An 18,002-nucleotide genomic window follows, 5' to 3' on the forward strand; every position below is an offset into this window, starting at 1 on the left:
ATCAGTCCACCTAACATGGCAGGTAGAACATCAACATGCAAGTGAAAGCAAAGTATGGAAATTATATTTTGGTGGAGCGAATTCAAAAGATGGAAATGGGGAAGGAGTATTTTTGGTATCTCCTAAGGGCCGCGTGATACCCCTCTCATTCAAGATAGAGTTTGAAGTAACTAACAATGTGGGGGGGTATGAAGCACTTCTCCTTGGGTTACAAACTACAAAAAATATGAATATTTAATGCCTAATAGTTTATGGAGACTCTGAGCTAGTCATAAGATAAATCAAAAATCAATGCCAAGCCAAACACCCTAGACCGAGGACCTACCACAATGAAGTGTGGGATTTAATTGAAAACTTCTTCCTGGCTTTTAATATCCAATTTCTGCCAAGAGAAGGAAATATAATGGCTGACTCCCTTGTTGTAGCTGCAAGCACTTTCAGGCCCCCTCAAAATTCTCACCTTAGATATGAGGTGCAAGTCAAGTATAGACCCTCCATACCTGATAGCATCAAGAACTGGTAGGTGTTTGAAGATGACAAGCAAGTGAAATGATTCATAGAAGTCGTTGGGTAGTTTTCTAACTCCACTACTGATCAAGAAGAAGAAGAAGAAGTAGATTAAGAAGCCACTTCATCAAAAGACACAGTGGATTGGCACAAATTTTTGCAACTGAAAGGGAATACTATCCCTCACAGACTAGTCCCACTAGAAAGGCTTTTTAATAAAGATGACATAGTTGTCAAACAAATGGCTCCTGAGATGGATGATCAAGTACAAGATTGCAACATTGGATCGGAGGAGGTGCCCCAGATGATCAAGATGTCAAAAGGAATCCCCTTGCATTACAAACAAAGGTATTGAGATCTTTTCAAAACCTACAAAGATTCTTTTTCTTGGTCTTATGATGATTTAAAAACATTGATACTAACATCATACAACATAAGATTCCCTTGAAAAGATAAAGGAAACCCTACAACCAGAAACTCAGATAGATAAATCCACTCCTACTCCCCTCCATTGAAAGATAGGTAAGTAAGCTGCTCCATGCAAAGATCATAGTACCTTGAATATACTTTGAGTGGGTAGTGAATTTGGTCTCGGTCCAAAAAAAGAATAGAGAGATAAGGCTATGTGTAGACTTCCAGAATCTAAATAGGGCGTCTTTGAAAGATAACTACCCATTGCCCAAGATGGATAATATATTGCATAAGGTGGTTGGTGATGAGCCCCAATTTTTGGTATAATTTGGGCTCATTTGGCCTACTTGCTGTGCTCAAACCATTCATCTTTTATTGCTTATGCATGCATTTCTTAGCTTATTCGTGTTGTTTGTAGGAAGAAGGGTAGACATTTTATCTACGTGACTAATGCATGATGCTTTCAGGTTTTTGGCATTAAAAGGGAGAAAAGACCACGTGAAAGGAGATAAGGAGACAGTGAGGTGGCACTGCTGGTTTTTAGGAGAGGATGTCCACAGTCTTGGGGACCTTCCTCGTGATTCACACCATAGCTCCGCGCTCCAATCCATCTCCCCACCGAGCTTAGAGGCAGCCAACTGTTCTACAGGAACAGCAGTTATAACTGTTCTACAGGAACAGCAGTTATGACTGCCCTACAGGATCAGCAGTTTAAACTTCAGTTGGATAGCCGAGCTCCTCAAATCAAGGACACCTGTTGGATGATCATTTTGCATAAATACTGAGGCCGTAGCCTTGGATAGGAGCTTTTTGAACTTTTGAATTGCTCTTGTAATTTGGAAGTACGAGCTACAGCTCGGTGTTAGTTCTTTTTGTAAGCCAGTTTTGGCATGACATCAGATTATGAATAAAGAAGGCAGATTTTGATCTCATTCTGAGTTTTCTAAGGGAGCTATAGCTCTCAGGTTAGGGCCCAACCTGAGAGCAATAGATCTCCTCGGTGTTGTAATGTTGTTGCATTTCGTTCCAGCACTTTGAGTTTTTTACTTTACCATGCAATTCGAATTTACAGTTTGTTAATTTAGTCTTTTTCATGAGCTTAGATAGGATTAGTTTATGGTGAATTTGTTTCCAGTTGCTCAGGTTAGAAGAGGATAGATATAATCTATTGGAGCTCCAGAAAAAGGTTGTAAAGGCTCACTGCCATCTCTGTTAGGGATTGGGGTGCAGTCCATAACCAACCACCAAAAAGAAACACAGTTCTTCTCACTTCCATGCAAGCTGCAACATAGACATTTTCGTTGAAGATCCATCCATGCACTTTTGACATTGAACCATACTTCTAAATTTCACTTCCATGCACGAGTTTCATTTCTTGGTTTTCCATTGCTGTTCATAGGTTTCATGGCACAGTTATCATAGGTTAGTGAATTCTCGTTTTTGGTGCATAAGTCATTTGTTTCATTTATGCTGCTCCATATCATTCCACTTTCTTCTTCTTCTTCTTCTTGATCTCTCCACAAGTCACCCGTTCAGCCTCTGTCCAGCTCATTTACCCTCCAACTCATCCATTGATCACTTAGCTCCATTTACTTACACTTTCGTTGATCCCATCCTTCCAACCATCAAACCACTGCATGCACTCTTCCTCCATCTGATTTTTCTGCTCCTGAGCCATCACCAGCTCCATCTCCATCTCACCTATCCTCCCACACCACTCCAACACTTCACCATCTCCCTAAACTTCCATGGCCAAACATCCTGTAGAATTGCACAGACTTCCTGTAGAACCCCTGAGTTTCCTGTAGGATCCCCTGCAGACTTCCTGTAGAAGCCTACAAACTCGGTTGCTGAGCATCCGAACGTGGTAGACTTCTGTGGACTGATGCTAGAGACCCTCTGGGACCTCCCCTAGCCATCCTGACCTTGCCCATGCTTTCCTTCCATTCCAACCGCTCCTGCACAACCAAACCCTAATCAAAAGCACCATCACAACAAATCCAACCACTTAATGAAAAAATACAAAAACATGTCTTTTCAGATGAAAATAGCTTAGATGCATGTATTTCCATTCACTGCAAGTAATGGCATTATTGGTAGTTGTTTCATTCACAGTTTTGCATAATTAGGGTCTAGCTAGTCAAATTAGGGTTTACTAGGGTTTTCATGCTTCGTTGGCTTTCAGTTTCTTTTTGCAAATAGACTAGTCTCCTTTGAGATAGCTTTCATCCATCATTCATAAAGCTTCTTCTGTGAGCCTATAGAAGTTGGCTTGAGCCCTAGCGGACTTGTGCCAGCTAACCAAGTGACAGCTACGACAAGAGCTAGTACTTGTGCATACAGCACCGTCGCTTCCAAGTTTGTACGAACTACCGGGTTGATAAAATTAGAGATAGGGAGCTCCAGGAGTTGTAGCATTATTGCTACAATACTGGAGCCCACCATCTTTTTGGCGCCGTTGCCGGGGAAGCGTCAGAGTATTAGTAATTGTTGCTTTTCTTCTACTATCTTACTCTAACCTTCTGCTAAGTAGTTTATTTCATTTCCATTCTGCAAAAGTAGCATAGACATTTCCTGCTTTCATAGATTAGCATTTCCTTCTTTCATAGATTAACATTTCCTTTCTGCAAGCGTAGACTAGCATTTCCATTTTTGCAATTTCATTTGAGCAAAGTAGATTAGTTCTTTCCTGCTTTCAGTTTAATTCTGCATCTTTCATAGTTAGTTGTAGATCAATCTGTCTCAGTTTTGCAGGTACCAAAAGAAAAGCAAAGCAAAAGTAATCAAAAGAAAAAGAAAGTCTTTTCCATTTCATGCCTCGTAGGAACCGAGATAGATCAGGAAAATTCCTACCAAACACCCCCACCACATCACTAAGTCACCCTTCTCTCTTCTTTGGTGACAGTGACCCAGAAGAACCTATAGGTGAACATCCTGAGATATCCAAAGACCCTATAGTAGAAGAAGAGTTAGAGACCACTCCATCTGAAGCTATGGCTAACAATATAAGAGAAGATGAGAGAATAGAAGGTGCCTTCCCCATCCGAGAGACCAATGGAGAGATGAAAATGAAGAACATTAGCCCCTCCGCCTTACCTCACTTCCATGGGCTGACCACTGAAGATCCGGATACCTTCCTGTTTGAGTTTGTTGTCCTTTGTAGAACCTATGGCTATACTGAAGATGAGCAAAAGCTGAAACTTTTCCCTTCCACTCTTAAGGATGCAGCACTACGCTGGTTCATGGGCTTACCTGGGAATAGTATCACCACTTGGGCTCAAATGCAGCAAGCTTTCAATGCCAAGTACCGAGATTACTGTAGGTCCAAGGAAACAAAGGGGGAAATCTTTCGGATGTCCATGGGAAATGATGAGTCCTTAGAGGATTATGAGGAGAGGTTCCAACTAAGCTATAAGCGGGCCAGGTGCACACTTGACCCTGAATCCCTCAAGTTGGTCCTGCTTTGTGGAGTCCCTGAAGACCTCTTAGATAGCCTTCACATGTTAGCTGGGGGGGACATTTATCAACTGCCTTATGAGGACATCAAGACTGTGTTTAGAAACCACTCCAGGGCAGCTCGGAAATGAGGTAGAGGAAACCACCTCTCAACTAGTGTCCCTTTCTCCAAACATGAGCTTGCAAATCAATTAGAAGATCTTAAGAGTGAGGTGAGACAAACCATTGCCATGCAGCTTGACACATTCAGGATTCAGCAAAAGAAAGAAGAGGCTGAGAGGGCCTTGGCTGTCTTCTGCCCTAGGTGCACAAGGAGGCACCCTAAGAACGAATGTCCATTGCATTCGGTTGAAGTGTGTTTCATTTGTGAGGAGGACCATCCCACAAATCAGTGTTCGACCTTACCTGGGTTTAAAGCCATGTTCCAAGGGGCAGAAGCTCCCACAGAGCCTCTCTATTACCTCAACCAAAGGAGGCCGCAGGGATCTAGACCTTATCAGCAAGGGATGCAAGGGGCATCTCAAGCTTATTACAGTCCCAACCAATCGACTCCTATGCCTTCCTGGGGTCCCCCTACTCATCCTTCATGGTCCATGCCTCCTCCATGGTCTTATCCACCTCAGTACCCCACTCAACCTACTTCTCATTCATATCACTCACATGCCCAGCCACAGCCTCAATGGAATGCACATCAGCCGGGGTGGAGGCCCCAATACAACACTCCTCCTGCCATCTTGCCTCCACCACCATTTCAACCTCAGCCATTACCTCCTGCTCCTCCAAGGCAGCCTCAAATGCCTGCTCAACCGAACCTGAACCCCAACAATAGACAGGCCCAGCAGGTATACACTGGGGAAACCTCATGCCCTACCTATGCTGTGGAGATCCAGGAGATCAATCTTCGATCTGGAAAGACTCTACCAGATCGCCAACCTCCTCCCCCAGAGGATGAGGAAGATAAACAAGAAAGTGAACCAAAGGCTATTCCACCCTTTCCTGAGAGACTAACAACCACCACACAACCCAACGCAGAGGAGGATGAGCTTCTGGGTGAGCTCAAGCAGTTGTGTGTAAAAATACCACTTCTCCAAGCCATCAAGGATGTGCCAATATACAACAAGCTGGTTAAGGAGAAGTGTTTCAAACACCGAGGCAAACGGAAGAAAGATGCCTCAACTATCAATGTCATAGGACAACTGTCTGACCTTATGCTAGGACAAGTCATCTGCCCAAAGTACCTAGATCCTGGAAGTCCTGTAGTAGATGTCCACATCAATGGCACCATTATACCTCACACCTTGATTGATCTGGGGGCTGCCATTAATGTGATGACCAGGGATACTATGCTTAAACTCAATCTTCAGGGTTCCTTGAGGAAAACCTCGACAGTACTGCAATTAGCAGATCGCTCCACCGTGACTCCCGAAGGGATTGTGGAGGATGTCTTGGTCTCTATTGACTCTTGGGAATACCCTGCAAACTTCCTGGTTCTGCAACCAAAGGCCAAGCTTACTGGATATCCTCTCATTTTGGGAAGGCCTTGGTTAGCTACTGCAGATGCTTACAAAAGTTTTCGTGCAGGAAACATGACCATCAAAAATGGTCCCATGTCCAAGCAGCTAGTCCTATACCCTCCTGCCCAACCCTTCTTGGAGCATGACTTACCACTCTGGTTGGAAGAAGGAGAGGAAGACGAGGTGTACTCAGCACCTCTGTGCACCTTAGATACCACTAGAAGAGACCCCCCAACCGAGGATGACTTGATCGAGACCTTGATCCAGAATCCACCTTCCAGTGCACTACCCTTAGAGAAATGGTGGAGGATGCCCAAGCTAGCACCCTAGTGGATCTTTGTACAACCAACCCTGTTACTCCCAGAGTCAAGAATGTGGAGTTCGGCCTTGAGAAAGCATTGAAGATCAGCTCCTCCCTATCTCCTTCCCAGGAAAAGGAGCTGTGTAGTCTGTTGGCCAATCACCTAGATGCTTTTGCTTGGAGCTATAAGGAAATGAAAGGAGTCCATCCTTCGGTCTGTACCCATCATATATACATCAAAGAGGATTGTAAACCAGTTAGGCAACCTCAGAGGATAATGAATCCAGCCCTTAAGGACATTGTCAAGGAAGAATTGCAAAAACTGTTGGATGCCGGATTCATTTACCCCATCTCAGATAGTGAATGGGTGTCCCCTCTAGTGTTGGTTCCCAAGAAAAATGGGAAATGGAGAATCTGTGTGGACTACCGAGAACTAAACAAAGCTACCAAGAAGGACCATTTCCCTCTACCTTTCATAGAACAAGTGTTGGATGGACTGGCAGGAAAGAAGTTCTTGTCTTTCCTGGATGGGTTTAGCGGGTACAACCAAATCCAAATCAGCCCGGAAGACCAAGATAAGACCACCTTCACTTGTCCTTGGGGTACCTTTACCTATCGAGTCCTTCCCTTTGGGCTGTGCAATGCTCCTGCTACCTTTCAGAGAGCTGTCTTGAGCATCTTCTCGGAGCTGGTCCATGATGCAGTAGAAATCTATATGGATGACTTTACTCCTTATGGGGCCAACTTCCAGGAAGCATTGTCCAACCTGGGAAAAGTCCTAACCAAATGCACCGAGATGAACTTGTCCCTTAGTCCTGAAAAATGTGAATTCCTAATGACTGAAGGGACCGTGCTAGGCCATACCATTTCTTGCCAAGGATTGCAGGTGGATCCTAACAAAATTGCTCTCATCAAGAGGGTTCCACCTCCTCAAAAGGTCAGGGATGTCCGGAGTTTCTTGGGATTAGCAGGATACTACCGGAGATTCATTAAAGATTTCAGCAAACTAGCCTCGCCATTGTTTGGCCTGTTGGCAAAAGATGTGGAGTTTAATTGGACTGGCGATTGCCAGAGGGCTTTAAATGAATTAAAGGACAAGTTGGTGTCAGCCCCAATCCTGAGAGGTCCAAACTGGGCCCTACCTTTCCACATCCACACTGATGCCTCGAACAAAGCCATAGGTACAGCTTTAGGACAAGTTGAGCAGAAACTTCCATATGCCATTTACTTTGTTAGCAAAAACTTGTCCAAAGCTGAGCTGAATTACACTGTAACCGAGAAAGAATTCTTGTCTGTGGTCCATGCACTGAACAAGTTCCGACATTATATTACTGGTTACCAGACCTTTGTACATACTGACCATGTTGCTATTAGATATTTAATGAATAAACCAGATGTGAATGTTCGTATTATTAGATGGTTACTTTTATTGCAGCAGTTTGATTTGACCATTGTTGACAAACCAGGTAGAGAAAATGTTGTTGCTGACTTTTTATCTAGATTGGATTTGTCTGCAGATGAGGATGGAACAGTGGATGACCAGATGCCTGATGAACATCTGTTTGCGATTTCGGTACTCTCCATGGTTTGCTGATATAGCAAACTATCTTGTTTCAGCACAGTTCCCTCCACACCTATCTTCCAGAGAGAAGAGCAGAATCATCAGAAAAAGTGCCTCATTCACTTGGATCGGGGGCAATCTATTCAAGCTTGGCCCCGATCAGATCTTAAGGCGTTGTGTAAGGGAGGAGGAAGTCTTTGATATCCTCCTCACTTGTCATGATGGGCCTTGTGGAGGACATTTTGCAGCAAAGAGAACTGCCTTCAAAATCCTGCAGGCAGGCTACTATTGGCCCACACTTCATCATGATGTCAGAAGATATGTCACTCAGTGTGACCAATGCCAAAGAATGGGGAAACCGACCCAAAGGGATGAGATGCCTCTCCAACCTCAAGTGACTCTTGAGCCATTTGAGAAGTGGGGCATGGACTTTGTGGGCCCAATCAACCCCTCTTCGAGGCAAAGGACTTACATCATTGTGTGTACTGACTATTTGACAAAGTGGGCCGAGATCAAAGCAATCAAAGCAGCAACAGAAGAGAAGGTGGTCGAGTTCCTAAGAGAGAACATCTTCTATAAGTTTGGCTATCCAAGAGAGCTGGTCACCGATCAAGGGAGCCAGTTCACCTCCAACCTGGTTGAAGATATCCTAGCTCATCACAAGATCAAGCATAGGACTTCCACCCCTTATCACCCTCAAGAAAATGGGCAGGTGGAAGTCACTAATAGAGCATTAAAAGGGATCTTGACTAAAGTGGTGAGCAGCAGCCGAAAGGACTGGGCAGATCGCCTGGTTGAAGCCACATGGGCTTACAACACCACTTGGAAGACCACCACCGGCTTCACACCGTACGAGCTGGTCTATGGGAAGAAATCTTTACTGTCCATTGAGTTTGAATACAACACTTTGAGGATGGCAGCTCAGCTGGACCTAGATCTCAGCCATGCACAACAAGAAAGGCTACTACAGCTGAATGGCCTGGATGAGCACCGAATGCAAGCCCTCCTTCACTCAGAAGTGGTTCAACTTCAGAGAAAGGTGTGGCATGACCAACATCTCCATGACAAGCAATTTCAGCCAGGAGATTGGGCTTTGTTGTATGACTCCAGATACAAAGATTTCAGGGGGAAGCTGAGAACCAGATGGCTAGGACCATATGCAGTGCAGAAATGCCATGACAATGGATCTGTCCTCATTCTAACCATTGATGAGGAAGCCATTCCCATGCTTGTCAATGGGCATTGTTTGAAGATCTACAGGAGACCTCTCTCAAGACAAGAGTTCATCAAAACTATAGAGAAATCTGTATTGGTCATAGAGAAGGGTTCTGCCTCTACCTCTGGCATACCCTGAAGGAAAAAAAAAAAAAAAAAAAAAAAAAAGAGAGAGAGAAAAAAGAAAAAGAAAAAGAAATAAAGATCCTTGGGTGAAAACCTCTCTGAGGCGCCCAAGGCAGGTAGTAGGGGTGAAAACCTCATTGAGGCGCCCCTATTGTCTTTCAAAAAAAAAAGAGAAAAGGTGAAGAAGATCCTTGAGTGAAAACCTCTCTGAGGCGCTCAGGGCAGATGGCATGGGTGAAAACCTCTTTGAGGCGCCCCTGTCATCTTTCAAAAAAAAATAAGAAGAGAAAAAAGAGAAAGAAAAAGAAAAAAACAATAAGCAAAATATGGTAAAATTGCATGCAGGTTGCAGATGTTCTATGGAGGAGAGGAAGCCCTTCAACTCAGAGCCAAGGGTCCTTATCATGCTGTCAAGGAACCTCACCAGCACCTCCTCCAAGGGTACCCATGTTTTTTAAGGGTATGTGCAATTTTATCATGGTTTGAATCTTCTACAGGAAGATGTTGTCTTTCTACAGGAAGATGCAGTCTTTCTGCAGGAAGGCGCGGATTTTCTACAGGAAAGTACAGACTTTCTACAGGAAGGCTGAACTTTCTACAGGAAGCTCTGTGTTCTACAGGAAACTTCCTGTAGGAGTTTTGGACGGCCAGAATTCATCTTAAAAGGAGATTTAGCGACTATGGATTGGTTTGGATGCATGCAAGCCTCTGTTGGCACCCTTGCACATTGTTGTCACCTTGCTCCACCATCCTTGTCGACATGCGACCAAGTTCCCCATACCAACAAAGAAGATCGATGAGTTCTCGCGGGAAAAGCCATTTTCAAAGTTAAACAAATGCTGGGATCTCATACCGCAGGCATCAAGAGCTCCGGGAACGTGATTGAAAGGCCAGAACCTCCGTCGTGCAGCATGCACCCAAGGAGAAAGGACTGTTACGAGACACCTCGCGGGAATCCTGTAACAGTTCAACCTGCTCGAGTGGATACCATTCACAGCACCACCATCTGAAATGAAACGCGGGCGCATGCAAGCAAAACATCCACTCCATCGTTGGCAGCCTGTAACCACGAGCCTCCGGGTCTGTGTAAGTCGCATGCAGTAGGTAGATCCACTCACCATCGTCCAAGAACTGGAAAAATCGTGTGCAGCCACGCAGGTAAGTGTCTCAACCCTTCCTTCCATCAAATCGCATGAATTTTACTTTGAAATCGTTTGCATAGCGTAAAATTGAATGGTTGAGCGGCCGTATGGCCAGTCGACTGGCCACGTCGGCTAGTTAAAGTGTAATTGGATGTGTGGGTGGCAGCCACGACAAAGAGAATGAATGGCACGCACGTGAGAACACTCTCATCAGAAGCATGAGTTTAACAGGGAAAGGCGGCGGCAAATCTGTGGGAATGGATGTGGCAGCAAGTGAATACGCAGGCGAATGATGGATGACATCGCCCAACGGTCTGGCGGGGACAGCTCATCCCCCGCACCACGGATTGCGCCGATTCAAAATCTAATCGGCTAGATCATGTGCATGCATTTATCATCCAACACTTCAAACTCGGGTGGCTATTCTGATTTCCTCTGCACTTTGATACGCCGAGCTGTTGGCTACCATAACGCCGGTAAAGCACACCTCGAGCGCGGGCCAACTACAGTCCTCCCCGAGAATTGCGCACTGCTTCTACAGGAACGCAGTTCCACAGGAGCGCAATTCTACAGGAACGCAGTCTACAGGAACGTAGTCTACAGGAACACAGTCATCTACAGGGAAGTGGGTGCCTCACGAAAAAGGTGACCAATTAAAGAGGTAACCCTGAACTCTTCATGCAACTGGTTAGTAGAAGTGGCAAGACCATCGTCCACAGTCGGGTCATAAAGATATTGGTGGAATTGTTGTTTGCTGTGCCTATGCTATCATTCTACAGGATGTCGATATAACTAGACTGTGTTGAATTTTGTGGATTATGTGCATGCTCTGTCTTAATAGACCAAATCTCTTTTGCATTTGCCACCTTTAATTAAAACGACCGTGTTCATCATGCCGGGTGGGTTTATAAGACGGGAACCCACTGATTCAAGCAAATTAAGGGAAAACCAGGAGGTGGTAGAGCTCTTTACACGAGCACAGTGGATGTCTTTTTGTGATAAGCTGCAGGGTTACGATGATGAAGTGGCCGAAGAATTCTTGCAGGCTCTGAGGCCGAAATCCCAGACACTGGCCACAGTAAACTTCAGAGGCCTCAGCCTCAAGCTCACTCTGCAACACATCAGCCGGATCACAGAACTCCCTATGGGTTTGCCATGGGATAAGGATGAAAGAAAGCTGAGCCAGCAAGCAAAGAAGGAATTATTTCCACCTGAGGAAGAATTCTCGGAGGACAAAAACGGGGTGAGAAGAACGAGTCTATTGCCACCATGGAATGAAGTCAGTTTGCAAATCATGAAATACATCACTTGTGAAGGCCGTTTCAGCATCGTGTATGCATATCACTTTCGGTTGCTCACTGAATTAAGGCACCGAATTGATCTTCCTGTAGAGCAGAAACTGAGCATCCCCTATTTTCTATTGCAGTCACTAATGGAGTGTGCCACCAAGCTAAGAGAGGGCATACCTGATCAGATAGTCCACCATGGGTTGATCAAGCTTCTTGTGGAGGATGCATTGCATTCATATAAGGTTCCCCTCTCATGGGAATCCTTCCGGAATTTGACAAAAGATGGGGACATTAAAATGTTGATCGAAGAAACGGGTTCCTCCAGCAGTGAGGAACACGAAGCAGTGGCCGAGGAACAGAGGGAAGAAGGCCAAGAGACCCCGGCAACAGTACAGAAGAGAGAACAAAGGAAGAAGCATGAGGGAAAGGAGGACAAAGAAAAAGGTGGCACACCTATCTTCTCAGCAAGGGAAAAGAGGATGAAGAGCAGAATGGACAAAGCTGAGGTGGTCCACGTCAGCCCAAGTACCTCAACAACACCTGCAACCAAAACAAAAAGCAAAACTCAGGCAGGCAAGCAAGCAGAGGTGGAGACACCTGTGTCTACAGGAAAGCAAAACCAGGCTTCTACAGGAAGCCCAAAAACAAAAACGAAGGCTTCTACAGGAAGCCCGAGGATCATTGAGAAGCAGGCTTCTACAGGAAGCCCATAAGCAAAGACCAAGGCTTCTACAGGAAGCCCGAAAATCATTAAGAAACAGGCTTCCACAGGAAGCCCGAAATCTGAAAAGGAGGGGCCCTCTACAAGGAGCTCTGAGAGAGCAAAACGCAAGAAAGAGAAGGCTGGTATTCTAGAAAAGGAGGCAGCAGCGGTGCTGGCCGCCCTCAGTACACCTCCAAAGCCGAAGGAAAAGAGAGAGAGGGAGACCCCTCTACCATCTGAGGCCAGGAGAAGCAAGCGGATGACCATGGGCAAGCCACAACCTCCACCTGGTAGCCAAACCACTTTAGGGGATGTCCCTACTTCACCCAGTGCAAGAACCCCCTCTAAAACATCAGCCACCCCCGAGAAGGGGAGCCCAAAAATAACTTCCTGGACACGAAAAATAGGCCAATCGCCTTCCGAAGCCCGGCTCAAGGAAATAGGAAAGGGGGAAGAAGCACCACCTTCGTCACCACCAGGGGCAGCAAAGGCAGGGCCACCAAAAATAGGAAAGGAAGCAGCGCCACCCTTGGCAGAAAAGGCAGGACCACCAAAAACAGGGAAGGAAAAGCATGCTCTGGGCTCTAGTTCTCAGCCAAAGACGAGGAGCCAGAGAAAAGTTGCTCAAGGATGAGCAAATAGTTTAGCTGGGGGGTGATGATGAGCCCCAATTTTTGGTATAATTTGGGCTCATTTGGCCTACTTGTTGTGCTCAAACCATTCATCTTTTATTGCTTATGCATGCATTTCTTAGTTTATTCGTGTTGTTTGTAGGAAGAAGGGTAGACATTTTATCTACGTGACTAATGCATGATGCTTTCAGGTTTTGGGCATTAAAAGGGAGAAAAGACCACGTGAAAGGAGACAAGGAGACAGTGAGGTGGCACTGCTGGTTTTTAGGAGAGGATGTCCACAGTCTTGGGGACCTTCCTCATGATTCCCACCATAGCTCTGAGCTCCAATCCATCTCCCCACCGAGCTTAGAGGCAGCCAACTGTTCTACAGGAACAGCAGTTATAACTGTTCTACAAGAACAGCAGTTATGACTGCCCTACAGGATCAGCAGTTTAAACTTCAGTTGGACAGCCGAGCTCCTCAAATCAAGGACACCTGTTGGATGATCATTTTGCATAAATACTGAGGCCGTAGCCTTGGATAGGAGATTTTTGAACTTTTGTATTGCTCTTGTAGTTTGGAAGTACGAGCTACAGCTCGGTGTTAGTTCTTTTCGTAAGCCAGTTTTGGCATGACATCAGATTATGAATAAAGAAGGCAGATTTTGATCTCATTCTGAGTTTTCTAAGGGAGCTATAGCTCTCAGGTTAGGGCCCAACCTGAGAGAAATAAATCTCCTCGGTGTTGTAATGTTGTTGCATTTCATTCCAGCACTTTGAGTTTTTTACTTTACCATGCAATTCGAATTTACAGTTTGTTAATTTAGTCTTTTTCATGAGCTTAGATAGGATTAGTTTATGGTGAATTTGTTTCCAGTTGCTCAGGTTAGAAGAGGATAGATATAATCTATTGGAGCTCCAGAAAAAGGTTGTAAAGGCTCACTGCCATCTCTGTTAGGGATTGGGGTGCAGTCCATAACCAACCACCAAAAAGAAACGCAGTTCTTCTCACTTCCATGCAAGCTGCAACATAGACATTTTGGTTGAAAATCCATCCATGCACTTTTGACATTGAACCATACTTCTACATTTCACTTCCATGCACGAGTTTCATTTCTTGGTTTTCCATTGCTGTTCATAGGTTTCATGGCACAGTTATCATAGGTTAGTGAATTCTCGTTTTTGGTGCATAAGTCATTTGTTTCATTTACGCTGCTCCATATCATTCCACTTTCTTCTTCTTCTTCTTGATCTCTCCTCAAGTCACCCATTCGGCCTCTGTCCAGCTCATTTACCCTCCAACTCATCCATTGATCACTTAGCTCCATTTACTTACACTTTCGTTGATCCCATCCTTCCAACCATCAAACCACTGCATGCACTCTTCCTCCATCTGATTTTTCTGCTCCTGAGCCATCACCAGCTCCATCTCCATCTCACCTATCCTCCCACACCACTCGAACTCTTCACCATCTCCCTAAACTTCCACGGCCAAACATCCTGTAGAATTGCACAGACTTCCTGTAGAACCCTTGAGTTTCCTGTAGGATCCCCTGCAGACTTCCTGTAGAAGCCTGCAAACTCGGTTGCTGAGCATCTGAACGTGGTAGACTTCTGTGGACTGATGCTAGAGATCCTCTGGGACCTCCCCTAGCCATCCTGACCTTGCCCATGCTTTCCTTCCATTCCAACCGCTCCTGCACAACCAAACCCTAATCAAAAGCATCATCACAACAAATCCAACCACTTAATGAAAAAATACAAAAACATCTATTTTCAGATGCAAATAGCTTAGATGCATGTATTTCCATTCACTGCAAGTAATGGCATTATTGGTAGTTGTTTCATTCACAGTTTTTCATAATTAGGGTCTAGCTAGTCAAATTAGGGTTTACTAGGGTTTTCATGCTTCGTTGGCTTTCAGTTTCTTTTTGCAAATAGACTAGTCTCCTTTGAGTTAGCTTTCGTCCATCATTCATAAAGCTTCTTCTGTGAGCCTATAGAAGTTGGCTTGAGCCCTAGCGGACTTGTGCCAGCTGACCAAGTGACAGCTGCGACAAGAGCTAGTACTTGTGCATACAACACCGTCGCTTCCAAGTTTGTACGAACTACCGGGTTGATAAAATTAGAGATAGGGAGCTCCAGGAGTTGTAGCATTATTGCTACAATACTGGAGCCCACCAGTTGGTTCAGCCATAATGTCCATGATGGATGGTTATTTGGACACAATCAAGTAGCAATTCATCTCAAGGATTGGGAAAAGACAACTTTCACCACCATGTGGGGAACATTCATCTATGATCACATGCATTTTTGGCTGATAAATGCAGGGGCCACATTTCAAATAGTCATGGACATAGATTTCATGGGGGAGCAAGAAAAATTCGTGGTGGTCTACTTGGATGACATCACAATCTTTTCCAACACTAAGGAAGAACACATCCTTCACTTAAAACTCACCTTTGAGAAGTGTAGGAGATATGGTCTCTCCCTGAATCCTAAGACATATAATAGTGCAGGAGGGTGTGAAGATCAATCCTAAATGAGTTGAAAGCATCAACCACATTCATCTACCCATGAATAATAAATAATTCCAAGCCTTCATGGGGAGAATAAATTTCTTAAGGTGATTTATACCAAACTATGAAAAGATAGTCAAGGGTATTATAGACATGCTCAAGAAGGGAAATGAGGTCAAATGGAGCCCTTTCCCCCATTATTCTTTTAGTCGAATCAAATAATATTTGGCTGAAGCCCTAGTGTTAGCCAGTGTCATCTATTTAGTTCCTTTCTACATCTTTTCTTTCGCCTCTCCACATACCATCGCTACAATGTTGTTACAAAAAAATAAAGCGGGTTATGAGAAACACATCGCCTTCTCCAACCAAGTCCTAAGGGATGCTAAGCTAAAATATAATATATTGGAGAAACAATCCTATCCATTGGTAAAGGCTCTGAAGGAATTTCTCATGTATGTGCTACAATCTAAAATCACAACATTTGTCCCAATGATAGCAATCAAAGACATCCTGGTGCAGGGAGACAACAAAGGAAAGAGGGGTAGGTGGATAATGAAAATACATGAATAACAGTTAGAAATAAAGCCTAACAATCTCATTAAAGGCCAGGTGCTGGCCAAGGTTTTATCTGAATCCAACTACAAAGCACTAGGGATAAAATTGATCATAGAGGAAGGCGGATTAGAGGATCACCAAAGCAATCTTAAAACATCTAAGTATGAAATCTATACCAAATACAAGGGATCATCTTGGTATAATAACATCATTCATTACCTCTTATTCCTAAGGTGCTCTTTGGGGATGGATACATCCAAATACCAAAGCCTGAGATTGCAAGTGCAAAAATATATCATATCCAATGGCCTACTCTACTATAAGGACCCTATGGGGGTATGGTTGCTATGTTTGGTGGAAGGAAAGACCCATAAAGTGATTGGGGAGTTTCATGAAGGAGTCTATGGAGGGCGTCACAGCTAGAAGACCACGACACACAAAATACTCAAGTATAGATTGTAGTGGCCTACGATGTTTGGGGATGTTCATTCCAGAGTCAAGATTTGTCAGAAATGCCATGTGTTTGCTAAAAGGTAGAAGTTTACTCCTCTCCCACTGATTCTTGTGGATGTGGAGGAGCCTTTTAAATAGTGGGGATTAAAGTTCATAGGGGAGATCAATCCACCATCCAGTGGCTAGCACAAATGGATATTAACATCCACTTACTATTTCACCAAGTGGGTAGAGGCCATCCCAACTAGAAATGCTACAAACTCAGTGGTAATAAAATTCATGAAAGAGACATACCATCCCACTTGGGTTGTCCTTTCAAAATCATCAATGATAATGCTCAAGTATTCAAATCTACCAAGTTCACCAGCTTCTTCCATAAATATAATATCGCCATTGGGCACTCCACTCCATACTACCCTCAAGGCAATGGCTTGGCTGAGCCTCAAACAAACTTGTGCTGAGGGTGCTGAAGAAGACCATCACTAAAAATCAAAGGACCTGGGACTCCCAAATAAAGTTTCTCTATGGGCCAACTAGGTAATGCCTAAACGATCCACCGGAAAATCACCTTTTGAACTAGTGTGTGGCAAGGTTGTTGTCTTCCCGATCCAACTATCAATGCCAGTAGCAAGGTTGCTACAAGAAGTTGAGGAAGAACCAAACACCCTGACAAGGAGGATAAATCAGTTGGTTGAGCTTCAGCAAAACAAAGAACAAGTGGAGGCGAAAATATCCAATTACCAACAAAAGATGAAATCTCTATCTGACAAGAAGGCCAAGGAAAAACCTATTCAACCAAGAGATTTAGTTCTCAGGTGGGATGTCCGACGGGATGACAAAGGAAAAAATGGAAAATTCGATCCTATATGGTTTGGCCCCTTCAGGATTGCAGAAGAGAGAGGGAACAACACATATCTACTTGAAAAATTGGATGGTGAACTGTTCAAACTTCTAGTGAATGGTCAGTTCCTCAAATTTTATTTTCAAAATTAGAAGTACCTGTCTTACACTCATTGTAAATATTCAATGTGTGTATTGATTATTATTTGAATTTTCATTTTATGTAAAGCTTTCTACTTTCATGAAAGTTATATTTTGATTAGAAGTGAGTCCATGCCTAAAGGAGTAGTTTGTAGTGTTCCAGTTCTCAACACCTTGCTAGCAAGGCACTGTCCCCAGTGGAGCCAATGGTATTACTCATTGATCACTCACTGCTTTGCAAATGATCAGTTGTCCAAGATGAATAAGAGAAGTGAATTTGAAGTGATTTCCTGAGTCATGGAAGCTATCAAATCTTGATTAAACCCTCTCCATTGCATAGTGCCTGAAATGAGCTTTCCAACGGTATACAAAAGTCCCAAAATGGACCTCTGCATCAGAAGATATGGCCTATGGAAGATCAGCAGTCATGTTGCCTTGAAGTGCAGTAAAAGAGCTTATTAGAGGAGCCCGGGCATAGAAAGTTGAGCATATTGAACATACCACAATCTTGCATCCCTCATGACCCCCACAGTTCCTTATGGGCCATCCTTAAGGAATTGCGGGTGGGAGCATGCCAATAGTGTTAAGGCGACAGGGAAGGGCAGAGGCTGATTTACATTAAAAATCATTGAAAATGGAAGGGCAGGAGGACCCC

This window comes from Pinus tabuliformis, chromosome X (genome assembly GCF_031772625.1).
Source record: "Pinus tabuliformis cultivar Carrire ecotype Pingquan chromosome X, CPIR1, whole genome shotgun sequence".
NCBI classification, from domain to species: Eukaryota; Viridiplantae; Streptophyta; class Pinopsida; order Pinales; family Pinaceae; genus Pinus; species Pinus tabuliformis.